At 32.8% G+C, this 26,064-nt stretch overlaps 2 long non-coding RNA genes across 2 annotated transcripts; both read left to right on the top strand.

Annotated features, from left to right (window-relative positions):
- Positions 1–2,490: 2,490 nt before the first annotated feature.
- Positions 2,491–4,739, top strand: LOC148762200 (uncharacterized). Its single transcript, XR_016027135.1, has 3 exons — positions 2,491–2,929; positions 3,578–3,661; positions 4,517–4,739. It is a non-coding gene; the product is annotated as an uncharacterized LOC148762200 (long non-coding RNA).
- A 4,808-nt stretch (positions 4,740–9,547) lies between these two features.
- LOC148762199 (uncharacterized) lies at positions 9,548–11,796 on the top strand. The gene is made up of 3 exons (XR_016027141.1): positions 9,548–9,986; positions 10,635–10,718; positions 11,574–11,796. It is a non-coding gene; the product is annotated as an uncharacterized LOC148762199 (long non-coding RNA).
- Positions 11,797–26,064: the final 14,268 nt, after the last annotated feature.

Raw genomic sequence — 26,064 nt, 5'->3', positions numbered from 1 at the left:
TAGAATATCATTATGAGAATTTGTAATATCTGTTTTGATACAGTAAAATGACAAGGGTTAGTAACAACATGAGGCTAATTGTGTGGCACCCTAGAAACTTATGAAGATGAGTTAGGAGTTGAATGGATGAGTATGTATTTATATATCTTTAAGAGTAAATGTTTTAGGAATACATAAACATCTTTGAGAAGAGATTCTAATCATACACAACAAGTATGAAACGTAAAATTTTTAAAACTTGCTGAGAAGCCTAATGGCAAAATCACAAGTTAAGGGATCACATGCTGTGAGACATAAGTTTAAGATAGATATTCCCAAGGAAATACTCAAGAGAAGTTTTGCTCTGGATCTCGTTAAAGCAAGCACTAAGTTATGTGATTATAAAAAGAAGTTGTAAGCTGAGAGTGATATTAGTATTAGTATTGAAAAATACTTGAGGAGAATCTAATTTAAAGTTTTACAATTTCAAGTACAAATTATAAATTAGTTAAGGAAGAATGATGTTATGTTCATATGAAGGAGTGGAACAAAGGATGATAGAAGTTGACCTTGAAAATGAAGTCAGATAATGAAACTTTCCTAATATATTATGGAAATTGGAATTCGAAAATGCTTAAGGCATACATGATTCAAATGGGTTTGAGTCTTAAGTGACAAATCAATATCGTAATGCAAGAAAGATACAAGGTAATATAGAGGCATGAAAGATGATTAAGGACAAAAAGGATGACTCTTAGGAATTGTGGTATTGCATGAGATGCAATGATCAAGTTGAGATAAATCTTTGAGGCATCAATAGGATTATAAAGCATACACGTATAATAGATTATAATTCAATGGAGATGACATTGTGATGAATGATATATAGTATAAGGAAACTCAAACATATGGTTGGAAATGATATGAATGATATGAAGTTATACACAAGTATAATAAGAAGGTTGACATGCACTATAAGAATTATTATATTGAAACTAGGATTGGGATACAGATGAATAATGGGGGAATGTAGTCCAAGGCATGTGAACACATGGATTCCTATATATAAAGAGAGAGGTTGACATTTGAAAATGCATGTATATATGTATATATGAAATTGATAATTTTACTAACTGAAGTGAAGAATGGTTCTCGGTAATTGGGAGATTTTGAAATAGTGTCCAGAGAGGTTAGTGAGCTAAAGTGTTAACAGACATGTAATGAACGATTAAAGTTATGAATGACTTTGAAAGTAAACCTTAAATTGTTTAAGTTTTTAATGGAACTCCATTAAAGGAAGGGTTTGGACCAGTATAAGATGGATGAATCAAGGTTGAGAAAATTGGTATGGAGCAAATTAATAAAACGATGAATAGGTATACATAAGTAAGTATGATATGTGATCGAAATCGGTATAATTGAGATGAAGTTATGGTTCAAATGTAATAATGGTGATAAAGGCATGCTTAGTGTCTAGATATAAGAGATCATGGTTGTGAAAAGTATTACTGATCCGATTCCAAAGGATGATAATTACCGTAAATAAAGCATTTAATTGAACTGAAGGTGAACGAAGGAAATAAATTGAATGTCCCCATAGAAGGAACAAGGAGTAGGATCATAGAAGGAGATTGATAACGCAACATCGATGGGAATTCGAGGACGAATTCTATTTAAGTGGGGGAGATTGAAATACCCCATACTTTGATATGGTGATAAATAAAATTGATCGAATGCATATTGAGGTCAATTAAAATGTTTAGAAGTGATAAAAGACGAAAGGAGTAGTTTAGGATAAAATGTTTCGCAAGTGAGAAAATAATAATAAAATAATAATAATTTTATCAGAGGAGAATTTGTGATATAAAAGGCGATTTGGAAGTCAAGTGAGGCATAATAAGGTATTTTGGGTACCAAAGAGACAAGATAAAATTTTTAGAATAAAATAATATTTTATTAATAAAATATTATTAAAATATTAATATTTAGCAGGATGTCGAAGTTAATCAAGAAGAAAGATCATATGGTTGATCCAAGTGGGGGAGAAGATGACAAGCTCGACTCTATAAAAATATTTATCATGACATACATGTGATGGATAGTATGTTTGCATGCTAGGAGAGTTTCGAAAAATTTACAAAAGTCGGTATTGTACCTAGAGGTACAATAAAGTTGATTTAAGCCTCGAACTAGATCAAATAGAGAATTTACAATGAAATTAAGAATTTTAAAGTCCCAGAATGGGTTAATATGGTGATTCGGAGTTCGAGGATCAATTTGGAGTCAAATTGGAATTTTCGCTATCCAGGGGCAAAATGGTCATTTGCCACCTGGGGACAAAATGAAAATTTTTAGAAAAGATTTTTGGCCCCATTTGACTTATTGGAGTAAGATTTGAGGTCTAGAAGTGAAAAATTTTAATTTCGGTATAATTTGGAGTAAAAGGGTAAAATGGTAATTTTACCATTCGAAATCGAAAATTTAATTTTTTGAAAGGATTTTGATCAAATTTAATTATTTGGAGTGTGAAATGAGTATGAGGAGTGAAAATTATGCATTATGGAAAATTTTCAATTTTTGGGGTAAAAATGTAATTTTTGAAAAGTTCAGGGGCAAAAGTGTAATTTTGAAAAATTTGCTCCACCAAAACTTTGGAAAAATCTGGAAATATCACTTAAGACTTGGATAAGTCAAAGGGAATGCATGGTGAAAGAAAATAGGACAAGTGGATGGCTAGAAAAAAGAAATGAATTAATAAAATATTTAAAATATGAATAAAATAATATTATTTCATTAAACAATAAAAATGCATAAAAAAAATCAGCCCACCCATTCTTCTTCTTCAACATTCGGCCAAGCAAGAAACAAGAGAGAGAAAGGAGAAAACAAAACCCTAGAGAGAGAAAATCAAAGAAAAAGTGTGAATTTTCAAGGAAATTAAGTGAAAAAGGTGAGATTTTTTCTATTAAGCTTGAGTTTTCTTATTCCCAAGCATTTCTCTTTATTTTCCATGATTAAATTACATGTTTTCATGATGAATTCAATTCTGAAAAAATGGGTTAGGAGAGAGAAAGTTGTTGGATTTATTTGATTTTAATTTATGTTAGTGTTTTTAGTTAGTTTAGCATATTTAGAAACAAAACAACAAGAAAAGAATTTATTTTCTCCCCCAACCATTAATGGCTGAATTTACCATGTAGTGAGTGAGGATGAGTTTGATTTTATTCTAGGAGAATTGGTTAAGGAATAATGAATTATGAGCCTAGAAAAATAATGAGAATTTTCGGAGCAAAAATACGAATTTTTACCCACTAGGGGTATTTTCGTAATTTACTATTGGGACTGATAATTTGCATCACACTGAGGGACATTAAGTTAATTTGGGTGCAATTGAGGTATAGAAACTGAAAAGAATTAAATTGGAGTTTAAACGAACCCGTTAGGAATTTAATCGGGTGATAAGACGAATTAGGCTAATACCGGATTTAGATAGTTACCAGTGCATTTTTGCATTCCATATCATGCATTGGTAGTCCAAATTAGTTTAATTTTGATTTAGTACCAACTTAGTGAATTCTCGATTTTGTACTGTGTCAAGGTGGTGAGTCCTCCAATAAAGGCAAGAAAATTACATCCGAGGACCAGTAGACAGAGTGCTTCGAAAGTCTGCATTCTAGACATTGTGAGTAAACTTATTATCGTCTTAATTATCTAGAGTAGTTTTATACAACTATGTGATTTTATGAAAAATGGGTTTAAATGGTAAATTGTTATGTTTTAAGGGAAATTGTGATTTTATAAATTTTCTGAAAAATCGAATATTGGTTTTGAAAATAGAGTAATTGGAGACTGCTAGTTTGTGTTGCAAATTTATGGTTCTGAATTGAATGGCTTATGACAATAAATGAGCATGAATGGCTAAACTGATTTTGGTGTTATAATTATGTATACTGTGTATTCAGCCTTGAGAGGCTAGGTTGTGATAAATTGCCATGACATGCTAGAATGAATTTTATTGATTGGTGGATTATATATTAATTATTTACTGCAGAGGGGGTTCCGTGGACCAGCCTATTAGAGGGGCACGGTAAACTCCATTATATTATTACCTCGAACGGAGAGGCGCGTAGGGTATCTCCTGGGGTATAGCTTAGGGTTCACTTCACGCCAAACCACCACGTGAAGGGGAACTCAGCCAACGCCAAGGAACGGCTGTATTTTTTTCAAACAAAAATATATTTTAAGTGTACACAAAATTTTAACAGCCTTGGCGGACTCGGTTAGATGCCCTGCGCAAGGTATCACCGAGTATGAGTTTTGGCACGAGCCAAAGTTTTAAGAAATTCATAAGCCAAGTTGATTTCTCGATTTTTATGGATTGATTTTATTTGGTTGAAATGAGTTGAATGGTAATGAAATTACAGTATGATGATTTATTTTAATTGTCTCCATTTACTCGACTTTAGATAGTTTAGATGGTATCTGTTTACTCACTGGGATTTTATAATCTCACCACCCTCATTTCCTCACATTTCAGGCTCAGGGAATTCCATAGTTAGCTGATTTTGACAAGGACTTTCATTTGGACTCGAATCGGTAAAAGCTGTAGGTTTCCAGCTTCCGATGCATTTTGGATAGATGTGGGCCCACGTGTCACTGTAAAAGAAATTTTATGCTTTGGTTATTTGTTTTATAGTATATATGTATATAATTATCTTTTACGCAATAAGAATTATGTATCGATAGTTTTATGAAAATTATTTTACAAGAAAATAGTTTATTTTATTGAATATTTTTATTATATTCAAATGGTCAAATTTTCACTTCAAATGAACGTTTTAGATACTTAATTTTTTTTTAAATCATTAAATATATATTTTCGGCTTACCTACTACATTTTTAGCAAGTTTCGAGGTTTTCGACAAAAATGACAAAAATGCCCCTATGAGCAAAAAAAAAATGTTATGTTATGATTTGGAAATGATTTGTAATCCTTCGTATTTTGATTATTTGATAACTATTGCTCACCGGGGAAGTGCGAAAGCTGATACGAGAGCCTTGCGAGGTTTCGATCGACGTTCGGGGTGAAGAATGTTTGTCGAGGCTTCGCGGCGGTTGTCACGGGCTCGATGGGGAGTTTCGGGTCGTGACAATTTAGATTGGTATCAGAGCATGGTTTAAAGATCAGATATTTTGATTTTAAAGCTTTGGATTTTAAAGTTTTTGATTTTAAGGTTGTTTTAAGAAATCTACACTGACACTGCGTGGCCCCAAGTCCAGTTAAGTTAAGTTAAGTTAGGTTAGATTGAATAGAATATATGCATCTACATATAGAAATCTACCTATTTTTTTAGATGCATAAATAATTAAACAATTACTATTTGATTGCATATAGGTTTTGAGGTGCGCTGGTGACACATACACCATGTCTAGGAGAGATGGTAGTCTCGACGCCTCTCATAGTATTAGCGAGGGATCGCTAGATTCTACTGCTAAGAGCCGATGGCAACCTGAACCGAGTTGTCCAAAAAGTGCAGATAGTAATAATATTAATGTAAGCATAAGAGGTTCCCTTTTGAGAAAATCTAAGGAACATGTTAAAGAAAGGGGGAAATTAAGGATAGCCGAAGGAGGTATTTGTTCTAAGAAGAGCGTGACAGTAGTCCGACACTTTCCACCAGGTTGTGGGAGAAATGTAAAGGGACAACCAGAAAAGGATAAAGAGAAAGTAACAGTGGCAAGTAAACCTCTTAGAAAAGTGTCAGGTGTACGACATTTTCCTCCCGGTTGTGGAAGAAATGCTACACCGGTGAGTGATGAAGAATATAAGAGAATACAACAAGCCTGGATTGAAGAACAAAGGAGAAAATCTCAGGAGGAAGAGGATCCATTGATGTGCCCGGATCAGGACAATGAGGAACCTAAAGATGTTTAATACTTTAGTTGAAGTTGTATTGTCATAAATCTAGGCAAGTGTCGTTTAAGGGAAGATGTAGTAGTTACCTGTGTAAAGGAATTAGGAGTGGCTTTTATTTTGTATGACTCGAACGGAATGTAAAATAGCAGTTTAAATAATTGGATATGTATGGGAATCTCTTAGTATAACAGAGATAAATTGGTAATATAATTATTGAGGAAGGTTATAGAAGGAAGCAATAAGGTTATAAATGACATTCGGAATGGATAATGTGATTAAGTTAATGATTGTAATTTAAGCATGAAGGGGATTATTCAGTGATGTTATGACACTATGAGGTAATAGTTGGGCACAAATATAACCCAATGAAGTTAAATTATGGAATATGGGGAATATAAAATTTTGATTCAGTAAGGATTGTGAGAATAAAATAAGGAGGAAGCTGAGCTGTTTTCGTAGTTAATTATACCGAAAGTTAATAAGATTATTGGAGTATAAGACAAAGAAGATAATTGGATAGGGATGACAATAAATTTGAGGAAAGTTGTAGATAGTAAGCAACTTATGTGTGGAGTGGTATATGTATCATGAATTTATTACATTGTATGGAAAGGATGTTATGAGGTGGAATTTTATGAACGTTGATAAAAGTCAAAAGATGACATGAGATGAAAGTATTAATCTGGCATAGTGTGTATGACAAGAAAATAAAAGGTATCTATACTTATGGAACTCATGATATATATCTAAAAGGGAAACCACTGGTTGAGAATGATTGATGTGGTGACTTTGAATGCAGACAAATAGCTTTGATGAAAAAATTTCTAATAGCTACAGTACTTCAGCATTGACTGTTCAATGTTATACTGCTCCGAATACCTCACGCTTATGATGCATGAGTAAGATGGGAGTGACACGATAATGAGCTTACAAATTGAATTTTGGTTGTTGGTCATTGTGTTTTGTTATTTGGGAGTGTTGAATATTCTGGAGAATGTTTACCCAAATGAATTGAAAAACTTCTTTATTGCCTTGTATATAGGCATATAATTAAAAGAAAAAAATTTGAAAGATTCTTGAAATGACTATATTGAGATGAGATACCAAATAATGAAAGTGTGAAGGAAGAATTACGAGACTGGTATAGAAAATCAGTTTATATAGAATATCATTATGAGAATTTGTAATATCTGTTTTGATACAGTAAAATGACAAGGGTTAGTAACAACATGAGGCTAATTGTGTGGCACCCTAGAAACTTATGAAGATGAGTTAGGAGTTGAATGGATGAGTATGTATTTATATATCTTTAAGAGTAAATGTTTTAGGAATACATAAACATCTTTGAGAAGAGATTCTAATCATACACAACAAGTATGAAACGTAAAATTTTTAAAACTTGCTGAGAAGCCTAATGGCAAAATCACAAGTTAAGGGATCACATGCTGTGAGACATAAGTTTAAGATAGATATTCCCAAGGAAATACTCAAGAGAAGTTTTGCTCTGGATCTCGTTAAAGCAAGCACTAAGTTATGTGATTATAAAAAGAAGTTGTAAGCTGAGAGTGATATTAGTATTAGTATTGAAAAATACTTGAGGAGAATCTAATTTAAAGTTTTACAATTTCAAGTACAAATTATAAATTAGTTAAGGAAGAATGATGTTATGTTCATATGAAGGAGTGGAACAAAGGATGATAGAAGTTGACCTTGAAAATGAAGTCAGATAATGAAACTTTCCTAATATATTATGGAAATTGGAATTCGAAAATGCTTAAGGCATACATGATTCAAATGGGTTTGAGTCTTAAGTGACAAATCAATATCGTAATGCAAGAAAGATACAAGGTAATATAGAGGCATGAAAGATGATTAAGGACAAAAAGGATGACTCTTAGGAATTGTGGTATTGCATGAGATGCAATGATCAAGTTGAGATAAATCTTTGAGGCATCAATAGGATTATAAAGCATACACGTATAATAGATTATAATTCAATGGAGATGACATTGTGATGAATGATATATAGTATAAGGAAACTCAAACATATGGTTGGAAATGATATGAATGATATGAAGTTATACACAAGTATAATAAGAAGGTTGACATGCACTATAAGAATTATTATATTGAAACTAGGATTGGGATACAGATGAATAATGGGGGAATGTAGTCCAAGGCATGTGAACACATGGATTCCTATATATAAAGAGAGAGGTTGACATTTGAAAATGCATGTATATATGTATATATGAAATTGATAATTTTACTAACTGAAGTGAAGAATGGTTCTCGGTAATTGGGAGATTTTGAAATAGTGTCCAGAGAGGTTAGTGAGCTAAAGTGTTAACAGACATGTAATGAACGATTAAAGTTATGAATGACTTTGAAAGTAAACCTTAAATTGTTTAAGTTTTTAATGGAACTCCATTAAAGGAAGGGTTTGGACCAGTATAAGATGGATGAATCAAGGTTGAGAAAATTGGTATGGAGCAAATTAATAAAACGATGAATAGGTATACATAAGTAAGTATGATATGTGATCGAAATCGGTATAATTGAGATGAAGTTATGGTTCAAATGTAATAATGGTGATAAAGGCATGCTTAGTGTCTAGATATAAGAGATCATGGTTGTGAAAAGTATTACTGATCCGATTCCAAAGGATGATAATTACCGTAAATAAAGCATTTAATTGAACTGAAGGTGAACGAAGGAAATAAATTGAATGTCCCCATAGAAGGAACAAGGAGTAGGATCATAGAAGGAGATTGATAACGCAACATCGATGGGAATTCGAGGACGAATTCTATTTAAGTGGGGGAGATTGAAATACCCCATACTTTGATATGGTGATAAATAAAATTGATCGAATGCATATTGAGGTCAATTAAAATGTTTAGAAGTGATAAAAGACGAAAGGAGTAGTTTAGGATAAAATGTTTCGCAAGTGAGAAAATAATAATAAAATAATAATAATTTTATCAGAGGAGAATTTGTGATATAAAAGGCGATTTGGAAGTCAAGTGAGGCATAATAAGGTATTTTGGGTACCAAAGAGACAAGATAAAATTTTTAGAATAAAATAATATTTTATTAATAAAATATTATTAAAATATTAATATTTAGCAGGATGTCGAAGTTAATCAAGAAGAAAGATCATATGGTTGATCCAAGTGGGGGAGAAGATGACAAGCTCGACTCTATAAAAATATTTATCATGACATACATGTGATGGATAGTATGTTTGCATGCTAGGAGAGTTTCGAAAAATTTACAAAAGTCGGTATTGTACCTAGAGGTACAATAAAGTTGATTTAAGCCTCGAACTAGATCAAATAGAGAATTTACAATGAAATTAAGAATTTTAAAGTCCCAGAATGGGTTAATATGGTGATTCGGAGTTCGAGGATCAATTTGGAGTCAAATTGGAATTTTCGCTATCCAGGGGCAAAATGGTCATTTGCCACCTGGGGACAAAATGAAAATTTTTAGAAAAGATTTTTGGCCCCATTTGACTTATTGGAGTAAGATTTGAGGTCTAGAAGTGAAAAATTTTAATTTCGGTATAATTTGGAGTAAAAGGGTAAAATGGTAATTTTACCATTCGAAATCGAAAATTTAATTTTTTGAAAGGATTTTGATCAAATTTAATTATTTGGAGTGTGAAATGAGTATGAGGAGTGAAAATTATGCATTATGGAAAATTTTCAATTTTTGGGGTAAAAATGTAATTTTTGAAAAGTTCAGGGGCAAAAGTGTAATTTTGAAAAATTTGCTCCACCAAAACTTTGGAAAAATCTGGAAATATCACTTAAGACTTGGATAAGTCAAAGGGAATGCATGGTGAAAGAAAATAGGACAAGTGGATGGCTAGAAAAAAGAAATGAATTAATAAAATATTTAAAATATGAATAAAATAATATTATTTCATTAAACAATAAAAATGCATAAAAAAAATCAGCCCACCCATTCTTCTTCTTCAACATTCGGCCAAGCAAGAAACAAGAGAGAGAAAGGAGAAAACAAAACCCTAGAGAGAGAAAATCAAAGAAAAAGTGTGAATTTTCAAGGAAATTAAGTGAAAAAGGTGAGATTTTTTCTATTAAGCTTGAGTTTTCTTATTCCCAAGCATTTCTCTTTATTTTCCATGATTAAATTACATGTTTTCATGATGAATTCAATTCTGAAAAAATGGGTTAGGAGAGAGAAAGTTGTTGGATTTATTTGATTTTAATTTATGTTAGTGTTTTTAGTTAGTTTAGCATATTTAGAAACAAAACAACAAGAAAAGAATTTATTTTCTCCCCCAACCATTAATGGCTGAATTTACCATGTAGTGAGTGAGGATGAGTTTGATTTTATTCTAGGAGAATTGGTTAAGGAATAATGAATTATGAGCCTAGAAAAATAATGAGAATTTTCGGAGCAAAAATACGAATTTTTACCCACTAGGGGTATTTTCGTAATTTACTATTGGGACTGATAATTTGCATCACACTGAGGGACATTAAGTTAATTTGGGTGCAATTGAGGTATAGAAACTGAAAAGAATTAAATTGGAGTTTAAACGAACCCGTTAGGAATTTAATCGGGTGATAAGACGAATTAGGCTAATACCGGATTTAGATAGTTACCAGTGCATTTTTGCATTCCATATCATGCATTGGTAGTCCAAATTAGTTTAATTTTGATTTAGTACCAACTTAGTGAATTCTCGATTTTGTACTGTGTCAAGGTGGTGAGTCCTCCAATAAAGGCAAGAAAATTACATCCGAGGACCAGTAGACAGAGTGCTTCGAAAGTCTGCATTCTAGACATTGTGAGTAAACTTATTATCGTCTTAATTATCTAGAGTAGTTTTATACAACTATGTGATTTTATGAAAAATGGGTTTAAATGGTAAATTGTTATGTTTTAAGGGAAATTGTGATTTTATAAATTTTCTGAAAAATCGAATATTGGTTTTGAAAATAGAGTAATTGGAGACTGCTAGTTTGTGTTGCAAATTTATGGTTCTGAATTGAATGGCTTATGACAATAAATGAGCATGAATGGCTAAACTGATTTTGGTGTTATAATTATGTATACTGTGTATTCAGCCTTGAGAGGCTAGGTTGTGATAAATTGCCATGACATGCTAGAATGAATTTTATTGATTGGTGGATTATATATTAATTATTTACTGCAGAGGGGGTTCCGTGGACCAGCCTATTAGAGGGGCACGGTAAACTCCATTATATTATTACCTCGAACGGAGAGGCGCGTAGGGTATCTCCTGGGGTATAGCTTAGGGTTCACTTCACGCCAAACCACCACGTGAAGGGGAACTCAGCCAACGCCAAGGAACGGCTGTATTTTTTTCAAACAAAAATATATTTTAAGTGTACACAAAATTTTAACAGCCTTGGCGGACTCGGTTAGATGCCCTGCGCAAGGTATCACCGAGTATGAGTTTTGGCACGAGCCAAAGTTTTAAGAAATTCATAAGCCAAGTTGATTTCTCGATTTTTATGGATTGATTTTATTTGGTTGAAATGAGTTGAATGGTAATGAAATTACAGTATGATGATTTATTTTAATTGTCTCCATTTACTCGACTTTAGATAGTTTAGATGGTATCTGTTTACTCACTGGGATTTTATAATCTCACCACCCTCATTTCCTCACATTTCAGGCTCAGGGAATTCCATAGTTAGCTGATTTTGACAAGGACTTTCATTTGGACTCGAATCGGTAAAAGCTGTAGGTTTCCAGCTTCCGATGCATTTTGGATAGATGTGGGCCCACGTGTCACTGTAAAAGAAATTTTATGCTTTGGTTATTTGTTTTATAGTATATATGTATATAATTATCTTTTACGCAATAAGAATTATGTATCGATAGTTTTATGAAAATTATTTTACAAGAAAATAGTTTATTTTATTGAATATTTTTATTATATTCAAATGGTCAAATTTTCACTTCAAATGAACGTTTTAGATACTTAATTTTTTTTTAAATCATTAAATATATATTTTCGGCTTACCTACTACATTTTTAGCAAGTTTCGAGGTTTTCGACAAAAATGACAAAAATGCCCCTATGAGCAAAAAAAAAATGTTATGTTATGATTTGGAAATGATTTGTAATCCTTCGTATTTTGATTATTTGATAACTATTGCTCACCGGGGAAGTGCGAAAGCTGATACGAGAGCCTTGCGAGGTTTCGATCGACGTTCGGGGTGAAGAATGTTTGTCGAGGCTTCGCGGCGGTTGTCACGGGCTCGATGGGGAGTTTCGGGTCGTGACATTAGCTCACTGACCTCTCTGGACACTATTTCAAAATCTCCCAATTACTGAGAACCATTCTTCACTTTAGTTAGTAAAATTATCAATTTCATATATACATATATACATGCATTTTCAAATGTCAACATCTCTCTTTATATATAGGAATCCATGTGTTCACATGCCTTGGACTACATTCCCCCTTTATTCATCCGTATCCCAATCCTAGTTTCAATATAATAATTCTTATAATGCATGTCAACCTTCTTATTATACTTGTGTATAACTTCATATCATTCATATCATTTCCAACCATATGTTTGAGTTTCCTTATACTATGTATCATTCATCACAATGTCATCTCCATTGAATTATAATCTATTATGCGTTTATGCTTTATAATCCCATTGATGCCTCAAAGATTTATCTCAACTTGATCATTGCATCTCATGCAATACCACAATTCCTAAGAGTCATCCTTTTGTCCATAATCATCTTTCATGCCTCTATATTACCTTGTATCTTTCTTGCATTACGATATTGATTTGTCACTTAAGACTCGAACCCATTTGAATCATGTATGCCTCAAGCATTTTTGAATTCCAATTTCCATAATATATTAGGAAAGTTTCATTATCTGACTTCATTTTCAAGGTCAACTTCTATCATCCTTTGTTCCACTCCTTCCTATGAACATAACATCATTCTTCCTTAACCAATTTATAAATTGTACTTGAAATTGTAAAACTTAAAACTAGATTCTCCTTAAGTATTTTTCAATATTAATACTAATATCACTCTCAGCTTACAGCTTCCTTTTTATAAACACATAACTTAGTGCTTGCTTTAACGAGATCTAAAGTAAAACTTCTCTTGAGTTTTTCCTTGGGAATATCTATCTTAAACTTATGTCTCACAGCATGTGATTCCTTAACTTGTGATTTAGCAGTTAGGCTTCTCAGCAAGTTTTAAAAAATTTTATGTGTCATACTTGCTGTGTATGATTATAATCTCTTCTCAAAGATGTTTATGTATTCTTAAAACACTTAATCTTAAAGATATATAAATACGTACTCATCCATTCAATCCCTAACTCATCTTCAGAGATTTCCAGGGTGCCACACAATTAGCCTCATGTTGTTACTAACCCTTGTCATTTTACTGTATCAAAATAGATATTACAAATTCTCGTAATGATATTCTATATAAATTGATTTTCTATACCAGTCTCTTAATTCTTCCTTCACACTTTCATTACTTGGTATCTCATCTCAATATAGTCATCTCAAGAATCTTTCAATTTTTTTTTTACATGCCCATGTACAAGGCAATAAAGAAGTTTTCAATTCATTTGGGTAAACATTCTCCAGAATATTTAAGACTCCCAAATAACAAAACACAATGACCAACAACCAAAATTCAATTTGTAAGCGCATTATCGTGTCACTCCCATCTTACTCATGCATCATAGGCGTGAGGTATTCGGAGCAGTATAACGTTGAACAATCAATGCTGAAGTACTGTAGCTATTGGAAATTTTCTCATCAAAGCTATTTGTCCGCATTCAAAGTCACCACATCAATCATTCTCAACCAGTGGTTTCCCTTCTAGATATATATCATGAGTTTCATAAGTATAGGTACCTTATATTTTCTTGTCATACACACTAAGCCAGATTAATACTTTCATCTCATGTCATCTTTTGACTTTTATCAACGTTCATAAAATTCCACCTCATAACATCCTTTCCATACAATGTAATAAATTCATGATACATATATCACTCCACACATAAGTTGCCTACTATCTACAACTTTCCTCAAATTTATTGTCATCCTTATCCAATTATCTTCTTTGTCTTATACTCCAATAATCTTATTGACTTTCGGTATAATTAACTACGAAAATAGCCCGGCTTCCTTCTCACTTTATTCTCACAATCCTTACTGAATCAAAATTTTATGTTCCCCATATTCCATAATTTAACTTCATTGGGTTATATTTGTGCCCAACTATTATCTCATAGTGTCATAACATCACTGAATAATCCCCTTCATTCTTAAATTACAATCATTAACTTAATCATATTATCCATTCCGAATGTCATTTATAACCTTATTGCTTCATTCTATAACCTTCCTCAATAATTATATTACCAATTTATCCCTATCATACTAAAGATTCCCATATACCTTCAGTTACTTAAACAACCATTTTATAATACATTCTAGTCCTATACTTTAAAAGCCAAACTATTTTTAATTCTTTGTACAGATCATTATTATCTCTTTTACACAACATCTACTTAGAGTTAAGGTAGTGTAAAATCCTACGAAAATATTGCATGTCCTTGGGATCATCATCTTAATCTGATCTTATCGAAAAATTCTACTCCGAGTCTTCCTAAAGATCCTCTTTCGGGTTTTCCTCCTCTTGAGACTTTTTTTCCTTTGCTCCTCAATCCAGGCTTGTTGTATTCTCCTATATTCTTTATCACTCACCGGTGCAGCATTTTTTCCACAACCGGGAGGAAAATGTCGTACACTTGACACTTTTCTAAGGGGTTTACTCGCCACTGTTATTTTCTCCTTATCCTTTTCTGGTTGTCCCCTTATATTTCTCCCACAGCCTAGTGGAAAGTGTCGGACTACTATCACGCTCTTCCTAGAACGAATACCTCCTTCGGCTATCCTTAATTTCCCTATTTCTTTAACATGTTCCTTAGATTCTCTCAAAAGGGAACCTCTCATGCTAACATTAATATTATCACTATCTGCACTTTTTGGACTACTCGATTCGGACTGCCATCGGCTCCTAGCAGTAGAATCTAGCAATCGCTCGCTATCACTATGAGAGGTATCGAGACTACCACCTCTTCTAGACATGGTGTGTATGTCACCAGTGCACCTCAAAACCTATATGCAATCAAATAGTAATTACTTAATTATTTATGCATCTCAAAAGTAGGTAGATTTCTATATGTAGATGCATACATTCTATTTAATCTAACCTAACTTAACTGGACTTGGGGCCACGCAGTGTTAGTGTAGATTCCTTAAAACAACTTTAAAACAAAAAACTTTTAAATCCAAAGCTTTAAAATCAAAATATCTAATCTTTAAACCATGCTCTGATACCAATAAAATTGTCACGACCCGGAACTCCCCATCGAGCTCGTGACAATCGCCGCGAAGCCTCGACAAACATTCTTCACCCCGAATGTCGATCGAAACCTCGCAAGGCTCTCGTATCAGCTTTCGCACTTCCCCGGTGAGCAATAGTTATCAAATAATCAAAATACGAAGGATTACAAATCATTTCCAAATCATAACATAACATATTGTTTTTTTTTTTCTGGCTCACAGGGGCATTTTCGTCATTTTTGTCAAAAACCTCGAAACTTGCTAAAAATGTAGTAGGTAAGCCGAAAATATATATTTAATGATAAAAAAAGAAAAAATTAAGTATCTAAACCGTTCATTTGAAGTGAAAATTTAACCATTTGAATATGATAAAAATATTCAATAAAATAAACTATTTTCTTGTAAAATAATTTTCATAAAACTATCGGTACATAATTCTTATAGCGTAAAAGATAATTATATTCATATATACTACAAAGCAAATAACCAAAGCATAAAATTTCTTTTACAGTGACACGTGGGCCCATATCTATCCAAAATGCATCGGAAGTTGGAAACCTACAGCTTTTACCGATTCGAGTCCAAATGAAGGTCCTTGTTCAAGTCAGCTAACTACGAAATTCCCTGAGCCTGAAATGTGAGGAAATGAGGGTGGTGAGATTATAAAATCCCAGTGAGTAAACAGATACCATCTAAACTATCTAAAGTCGAGTAAATGGAGACAATTAAAATAAATCATCATACTGTAATTTCATTACCTTTCATCTCATTTCAACCAAATAAAATCAATCCATAAAAATCGAGTAATCAACTTGGCTTATGAATTTCTTAAAACTTTGGCTCGTGCCAAAACTTATACTCGGTGATACCTTGCGCAGGGCATCCAACCGAGTCCGCCAAGGCTGTTAAAATTTTGTATACACTTAAAATATATTTTTAGTTTGAGAAAAATACAGTCGTTCCTTGGCGTTGGCTAAGTTCCCCTTCACGTGGTGGTTTGGCGTGAAGTGAACCCTAAGCTTTACCCCAGGAGATACCCTACGCGCCTCTCCGTTCGAGGTAATAATATAATGGAGTTTACCGTGCCCCTCTAATAGGCTGGTCCACGGAACCCCCTCTGCAGTAAATAATTAATATATATTCCACCAATTCAATAAAATTCATTCTAGCATGACATGGCAATTTATCGCAATCTAGCCTCTCAAGGCTGAATACACAATACAAATAATTCTGATACCAAAATTAGTTTAGCCATTCATGCTCATTTAATATCATAAGCCATTCAATTTAAAACCATAATTTACAATACAAGCAGGCAGTCTCCAATTACTCTATTTCCAAAACCAATATTCGATTTTTCAGAAAATTTATAAAATCATAATTTCTCTTAAAACATAGCAATTTACCATTTAAACCCATTTTCTATAAAATCACACAATTGTATAAAACTACTATAGATAATTAAGACGATAATAAGTTTACTCACAGTATTAGGAGTAGAAATACTCCTATCTTCCGCCCTCGGGTGTAGTCTCTTACCCGAAACAATTGACTCACCACTTATCCATAATCTATGACACAAAATTCAATAAATTGTGTCAATTTATCATAAATTATTTCAGGCTCTTATCTATGCGTATGCACTAGATAGGATTTGAAATGTTTAGACAATCGCTTAATTGCGGTGTCCGACCTAACTCGCCTATACACGGTGTAAATTCCTAAAATTCCCAATTCGACTCCAATTCCATCCATTTCAATTTCAATTATCCAATTATATCCACAATACCTCAATGACTGTGAATTTGGTCCAATTTATCAGTCCGGACTATAAATTACGCTTTTACCCCTAGTGGGTAAAAATTTCAATTTATTACACCGAAAATTCCCATTTAATTTCCAACCTCATAATTCATCATTTTTCCACCCAATTCTCTTAAAATAAAGTCAACCTCATCCTCACATACCATTGGCCAGATTCGGCCTAGAGAAATTCATGGAGAAGATAAATATTTTTCTTATTGTTTTGCTCATAAACATGCTAAACTAACACTAAACACTAACATAGCTCAAAATCAAATTTATCTAACAACTTTCTCTCTCTAAACCCATATGACCAGAATTCAAATCATCCTCAAATCACATGATTCAACCATGAAAAATGATGGAAAATGCATGGGAAAGGTAAAGCACAAGACAAATTTAAGAAATGTTACCTTTTTTCACTTGATTTTTGAATTTCCACCTATTTTCCCTTTAAATTTCTTAGCTAGGGTTTTATTTTCTCCTTTCTCTCTCTTGTTTCTTGCTTGGCCGAATGTTGAAGAAAAAGAATGGGTGGGCTGATTTTTTTATGCCTTTTTTATTGTTTAATGAAATAATATTATTTTATTCATATTTTAAATATTTTATTAATTCATTTTTTTTTCTAGCCATCCATTTGTCCTACTTTTTCCACCATGCATTCCCTTTGACTTATCCAAGTCTTAAGTGAAATTTCCAGATTTTTCCAAAGTTTTGGTGGAGCAAATTCTTCAAAATTACACTTTTGCCCCCGAACTTTTCAAAAATTACATTTTTACCCTAAAAATTGAAAATTTGCCATAATGCATAATTTGCACTCCTCATACTCATTTCACACTCCAAATAATTAAATTTCATCAAAATCCTTTCAAAAATTAAATTTTCGATTTTGGGTGGCAAAATTACCATTTTACCCTTTTACTCCAAATTATACCGAAATTAAAATTTTCACTTCTAAACCTCAAATCTTACTCCAATAAGTCAAATGGGGCCAAAAAAATCTTTTCTAAAATTCCCATTTTGTCCTTAGGTGGCAAATGACCATTTTGCCCCTGGATAGCGAAAATTCCGGTTTGACTCCAAATTGATCCTCAAACTCTGAATTACCATATTAAACCATTCTGTGAGTTTAAAATTCTTAATTTCATCATAAATTCTCTATTTGATCTAGTTCGAGGTTTAAATCAACTTTGTTGTATCTCTAGGTACAATACCGACTTTTGTAAATTTTTTTCGGGACTCTCCTAGCATACAAACATGTTATCCATCACGTGTATGTCATGATAAATATTTTTATAGAGTCGGGCTTGTCATCTTCTCCCCCACTTGAATCAACCATATGATCTTTCTTCTTGATTGATTTCGACATCCGGCTAAATATTAATATTTTAAAAATTTTATCTTGTCTCCTTGGTACCTGAAATACCTTATTATGCCTCACTTGACTTCTGAATTGCCTTTTATCTCACAAATTCTCCTCTGATAAAATTATTATTATTTTATTGTTATTTTCTCATTTACGGAATATTTTATCCTAAACTACTCCTTTCGTCTCTTATCACTTTTAAACATTTTAATTGACTTCAATTTGCATTCGCTCAACTTTATTTATCACCATATCAAAGTATGGGGTATTTCATTAGATGAATATATGAGATGTTGATAAGAGATGTCAATATCAAGTGATGAGAGTGTGAATGGAGATTTCAAGAATGATATAGCAAATGAGTTTATATAGAATATTGTTATGAGAATGTACTAATCTTGTCTTGACTTTGTTGAAAGGAAAGGATTAGTGACAACACAAGTAAATTACGGGGTATGATAGAAACCTTTGGAGATAAGTTGAAACATGAGTAGTTGGGCATGCCTTTATGGAAATGATATACTTGGAGTATGAAAGAGTAAACAAGTGATTAAGTGTTTCAAGAATATTTAAACATTTTTGAGGAAGAATTATAAAATTATACGAGATTAGTATGAGATGTGTGATTTTGAAATTTGCTAAGCAGCCAAATGGCTAAGTCACAAGTTAAATGATCATATGCTGTGAGACATAAGTCTAAGGTGGATATTCCCAAGGAAATACTCAAGAAGAGTTTTGCTACGGATTTTGTGGAAGCTAGCATTAAATTATGTGGCTGTAAAGAGGAAGCCGTAAGTTGGAAGTGAAATTCGTATTGACATTGAAAAGTACTTAGAAGAACCTTATTTCAAGTCTTACAGTTTTAAGTACAAACTGCAGATTGGTCTAGGGAGAATGATATCACATTAGTATGGAAGAACAGAATAAAGGATGAATGAAGATAATTTGGATAATGAAGCTTCATAATGAAAATTTCCTAAGGTAGTATGAAAATTGGAATTTGAAAATGCATAAGGCATGCATGATTCGAAACAGTCTATGTAAAACCCAACCCTATAAATACATGTCATGACATACATGCACTGAGTAGCATGTTATTATGCTAGGAAAGCACATAAGAAAAGACGAAACCCGATATCGTACCTAACGGTACACTTGAGTTGATTTAACCTCGAACTAGTTCAAATAGGAATTGTAGGATGAAATTTAATATTTTATAGTCCAGGAATGACTAAAAATGATTGTTCGGAGTTCGAGGGTTCATTTGGGGTAAAATTAGAAATTTTGATATTCAAAGGCAAAATCGTCGTTTTGCCACCTAAGATAATAATTTGATCATGGAGTGAAATTTTTGACCAAGATTAACTATTTGGAGTATAATTTAATGATAGGAAGTGAAAAAGTTTAATTCTGGTGATTTTTGGAGTGTAGGGGCAAAATCGTAATTTTGCCACCCACGGACAAAATTTGAGATTTTGAGAGAATTTAGATCAAATTTGACAAATTGGAGAATGGTATGAGTATAAGGGGTGAAAAATATGTCTATGGGCAATTTTTCAATTTTTGGGGCAAAAATGTAATTTTTGACTTTTACGGGGGCAAAAGTGTAAATTGTAAAAATTACTCCACCGAGACTTTGGATGAGTCTGAGAATTTTATCTAAGCTATGAATATATGAGACAAGTGTATGGTGAAAATTTGGAAACAAATGGATGAAATTTTAAAAATGGGCCAATGGGAAAGTGACACATGGCATTTTTTTAATGAAATAATATTATTTTAATGAAAAGTCAGCCATTTAAACCCAAATTTTGAGTGCTGGCCGGCCATAAGGAAGAAAAGAGAGGAAATAGAGAGGAAAGGAAGAAGAAAAGAAAAACCAAAGAGAAACAAGAAAATTCAAAGAGAAATTCACGGTTTTCGACCGTTTACGCGTCTAACGGTAAGATTTTTCGATTTTAGCTTGATTTCTACCTTTCCTATGCCTTTATTTCCATTTAGCATGCTTGAGGAGAGAGATCAAAAAGTGATATCAAGGGCTGGACGAAATTCTAGGAGAGAGAAATTGAAATTTTTAGGTTTTGATTTTTAGTTAAATTGATAGTTTTAGTTAGTTAAATGTGTTTAGAAATTAAATTGGGCAAGAAATCAGTAAATTTTCACAATACCCACTCTTGGCTGAATGCTCAATGCTGTACAATGATGATGAATTGATTTTATTCTAAGGAAAATGAAGAGAAATGATGAAAAACGATTAAACGTGATAGAAAAACAAAGTAGAAAATTTACCGAGTTAATGTACCATTTTTGGCCGAATTTTCCAAGGAAGGGAGTGAGCTGATTTTGTTGTTTTTAGAAGGTTATTGGCTGATATTTAATGGTTAGAAATGTTGGAGAGAGAATGGGATGATTTAGAGCTAAAATGGAGCGCGTTAGCAATTTATCGGGCAAAGTGCCAAAAATAGGTTAATACCGCATTTAAGTCGTTTTAGGCTATTGCATTTCATACCATGCATTAGTATAGGATTTAAGTTAATTATATAATGATTTAGCATCAATGTGATGAATTGTGTAAATTTTTGTAATGTGTCTAGGAGGAGAGCCTTCCGGAAAAGGCAAAGAAGTCGTACCCGACGAGTAGTGATCGGGGCGCTTAGAAAGCTTTTATTTTGTACAAACGGTGAGTAAACTTATTATTATTGTAAATTATCTAGAGTTTATTTTTAAATGCCCTTTATGTATTTTATGAAATGAGAACGAGATTAAAACGAGATTTTTGATGTTTTAGGAATAAATGTGACAAATAAAAATATATTATATTGATTATGAAATTGAGTAATTGGAGGCTACAAATTGACTTGAAAAATATATATTTTCCTAGGAATGGCTTATGAGAAATGAGTATATGTGGCTATATTTTGTGAATGCATTGGGAAATTTATGTAAGTTGTTTTACTATGCAGGCTGGATAAATAAATAAAAGCCACGTTATATTGTCGAAATTTTATTAAAATTGGTGGGTTAGTCACTGCAGTGACGGGTTTCCGTGGACTGCCTATTAGAGGGGCACGGTAAACCCAGTTATATAGTTACTCCGGTTGTAGAGGCGAGGAGGGTAACTCCTGGGGTAGTATTAGAGCTCACTTCACGTCGAACCCCCACGTGAATGTGTAACTCGGCCAACGCCAAGGAACGGCTGGTTTTAAAAATAAAAATGTGTTTCACGTGTGAATATTTTAACACCCTTGGCGGACTCGGTTAGATGCCTCGGCCAAGGTATCCCCGAGGATTAGTTTTGGCTTGAGCCTTGTTTTAATAAAAGATATAAGCCTTAACAACTGTTTTGGTAAATTACAAATATTTTATGGTTTAAGAAACAAATTGAAAACATTATGAAATGGGTTGAAATTTGTTGTTTAAACTTGCCTCCATTTTACTCGCCTTTAGATATTTATGATAATGTCTGTTTACTCATTGGGATTGCAAAATCTCACCCAACTCCTTTCCACCCATTTCAGGTTCAGTATAGACTGTAGATAGCTGATCTCATCGAGGACTACCATTGGATCTGCATTTTCCAAATCGTAGGTTCACAGTCTTCTTTACTTTTGTTTATTCGGGGGCCCTCTTGTTATTGTAAATTAAATTAAATATTTTGGCTTACTGTATTTCAGTATGTATAAATTTATTTAGCTTTTACGCTATAAAAATTATTCACGTATAACTCTATAAATATTGTTTTATAAGAAAATAGAATATTTCCCTTAATATTTCTTTTATTTTCTTATTTTATTCAAATAATCGTAATTTCGTTTTAAATGAAGATTTTAGACTTTTAAACTCATTTTGAATATGAATTATGTATTTTGTACTTGTATATTACGTTTTAGCCAGTTTTGAAATTTTTGAGCAAAAAATGACCAAAATACCCCTATGTGGCAAAAATTTTATTTTGATTGTTTTTGATCTAAAATAGTATATATTCTCTAAAGACTCGATATCTAACAATGATTGCTCACAAGAAAGGAAAGAAACTGATATGTAAGCCTTGCGGGGTTCCGGTTGGCATTCCGGATAATGAGTGTCAATCGGGACGTCGCGGCGATTGTCATGGGCCTGAGGGAGGTTCCGGGTCGTGACAGTCTAAGTTTTTAAGTGACATTTAGTAGGTGAGATGTGATTAATGACATTGTGATGTGAGGATATAGCATGATAAAACTCAAGCATATTGTTGGAAATGATATAAATGATATGAAGTTATACGTAAGTATAATAAAAAGGTTCACATGCACTATAAGAATTATTATATTGAAACCAGGATTGAGATGTGGATGAATAAAGGGGAATGTAGTCCAAGGCATGTGAGCACATGGTTCCCTATACATAATGTGTCACGACCCGAAACTCCCATTGGGCCCGTGACAACCGTCGCGACTTCCCGATGGCACTCATTACCCCAAATGCCGATCGGAACCCAGCAAGGCTTAGCATCAGTTTTCGCATATCCCCGGTGAGCGACAGTTATTAAATCTTGCATTTCAAGAAATCATAATTCATTTCCAAATCAAATCAATAAAATATTATTTTTTGGCTCACAGGGGCATTTTCGTCATTTTTCTTTAAAAATACCAAAACCCGCCAAAAACATGGTGTAAAAGCTAAATATGTTCATACATATTTTAAATCAAATAACTAAAGTATAAAATTACTTTTACAATTACACGTGGGCCCCCAACTAACCAATAAGATGCGAGTCTGTGAACCTATAATTTTGTCAATGCAAGGCTAACTGAAGTCCTTGATGCAATCGGCTATCTACCGGCTATCCTGAACCTAAAATGTGGGGAATTGAAGGTGGTGAGATTATAAAATCCCAGTGAGTAAACAGACACCATCTAAACTATCTAAAGGCGAGTAAATGGAGACAATTAAAAAATAATTAACTTCAGCAAATTTTTCACATCACGAATATTCATCAATATGGCTCGTGAATTACTCAAAACTTGGCTCATGCCAAATCTGTACTCGGGGACACTTGGACCAAGGGTATCCAACTGAGTCCGCCAAGGCTGTTAAAAATTTATATTTCGCATAAATCATATTTTTATTTTAAAACATAGCCGTTCCTTGACGTTGGCTGAGTCTCACTCTCACGCGGTGGTCCACGTGAAGTGCACTCAAAAAGCCCACCTCAGGAGATACCCTACGCGCCTCTACGACCGAGGTGAGAATATAAAGGAGTTTACCGTGCCCCTCTAATAGGCTGGCCCACGGAACCCCCCACTACTGCAGTAGCTAATCTTTTATCTACCACCTGATTTATAAAATCTTTTTCTGCATGACATGGCAATTTATTGGAACCTAGCCTCTCAAGGCTAAATATACAGTACAAATAACACCAAAATCAGTTTAGCCATTCATGCTCATTTATTGTCATAAGCCATTCAATTTAAAACCATAAATTTACAACACAAGCAGGCAGTCTCCAATTACTCTATTTTCAAAATCAGTATTCGATTTTTCAAAAAAATTATAAAATCATTTTATAAAATCACAATTTCTCTTAAAACATAGCAATTTACCATTTAAACCCATTTTTCATAAAATCACACAATTGTATAAAACTACTCTAGATAATTAAGACGATAACAAGTTTACTCACAGTTTCTGAAAACTAAATTCGGGTACTCCAACTATTACTCCTCGAGTGCGATTTCTTTGCCCTTACCAGAGGATTCGCCACCTTGACAAATTGCACAATTAAGAGGTTTACTACTTTGGTACTAAACCAAAATAAACTAATTTATACTACTAATGCATGATATGAAGTGCAAAATGTCTAAATTTTGCCTACACGAGATGTTTGCCTATTTCGATCTTTTACCCAATAAATCGATATACGCGTCCGTTTAAACTCCAAATTAATTTTTTTCAATTTCTATACCTCAACTGCACCCAAATTGACTTAATGTTCCTCAGTGTGGTGCAAATTATCAATCTCGGTAGTAAATTACGAAAATACCCATAGTGGGTAAAAATTCATATTTTTGCTCCAAAAATTCCCATTATTTTTCTAGGCTCATAATTCATCATTATTCATCATAATTCCTCAAATAAACATCAAGATCAGCAGCCAATATTCCCCTAGAAAATTCAGCATAATGGGTTTCAATGGGAGAAAATTATTTCTCTAGCTTATTTTTGCTATATTTCAATATAGCCTAACTAAAATCACTTAATTCAATTAAAATCAACCAAAACTCAAGTTCAAAACTCATCCATGGAGGTTTGGCCAGCATGGGTGTCCATACCCACTTTCTAATTTTGCATGGAAATGAGAAAAAATTCATGGGTAGTGAAAATCACAAGGAAAATCAATGAAATTTACCTTTTTAATACTTGATTTCTTGATTTCTCTTGATTTTTCTCAAATTTTTTCAGCTACGGTTCTTATTTCTTTTCCCCCTTTTTCTCTCCTGGTTTGGACAGCTGAAGAAGATGAGAATTCTGGAATTTTGACATTTTTAAAGGCTAAAATAATATAATATTATTTTATTCATTTTTTTTGTTTTATTAATTTCTTAAATTCTAGCCATCCATTTATTTTCAAATTTTCACCATACACTTGTCCCACATATCCATAGCTTAGATAAAATTCTCAGACTTATCCAAAGTCTTGGTGGAGTAATTTTTGAAATTTACACTTTTACCCCCGTAAAAGTCAAAAATTACATTTTTACCTCAAAAATTGAAAAATTGCCCATAGACAAATTTGACAAATTTTTACCTCATACCATTCTCCAATTTGTCAAATTTGATCTAAATTCTCTCAAAATCTCAAATTTTGTCCATAGATGGAAAAATTACGATTTTATCCCTACACTCCAGAAATCACCGGAATTAACTTTTTCACTATCAAACCCTCAAATTAAACTCCAATAAGTTTAATATAATCAATCTTAATCAAACGGGGTTAAAAATTTTCGTATTGGTCCTCAGGTGGCAAATTACCATTTTGTCCCTAGAATACTTAAAGTCCGGATTAACTCCATATCGGACCTCAAACTCTGAATCCTCATTTTAAATCAACCAATGGGTTTTAGTTTTCTCAAATTCATCCTCGATTCTCTATTTAAACTAGTTCAATAATTATTTGACTGAACCGTACCATTAGGGGTAATACAGTCATTTAACTTGTTTTTCGGGCAATTCAATATACAAACATGCTATCCAAAGCATGTGAATGATATATCACAGATAATTTAGGGTGGGGTGTTACATAATGAGACATGTTGACATTTGAAAATGCATGTACATATGTATATATAAAATTGATAATTTGACTAACTAATGTGAAGAATTGTTCTTAGTAATTGGGAGATTTTGAAATAATGTTTAGAGAGGTCAGTGAGCTAAAGTGTTATCGGGCATGTAATAAACGATTAAAGTTTTGAGTGACTTTGAAGGTAAACCTTGAATTGTTTAAGTTCTTAATGAAACTCTATTAAAGGAAGGGTATGGACCAGTATAAGATAAATGAATTAAGGTTGAGAAATTTAGCATAAAGCAAATTAATAAAATGATGA

The sequence above is a fragment of the Theobroma cacao genome, chromosome 6 (genome assembly GCF_053813885.1).
Source record: "Theobroma cacao isolate CCN51 chromosome 6, ASM5381388v1, whole genome shotgun sequence".
NCBI classification, from domain to species: domain Eukaryota; kingdom Viridiplantae; phylum Streptophyta; class Magnoliopsida; order Malvales; family Malvaceae; genus Theobroma; species Theobroma cacao.
The sequence above is the reverse complement of the archived record's forward strand: the minus strand, read 5'-3'. Positions and strand labels throughout refer to the sequence as shown.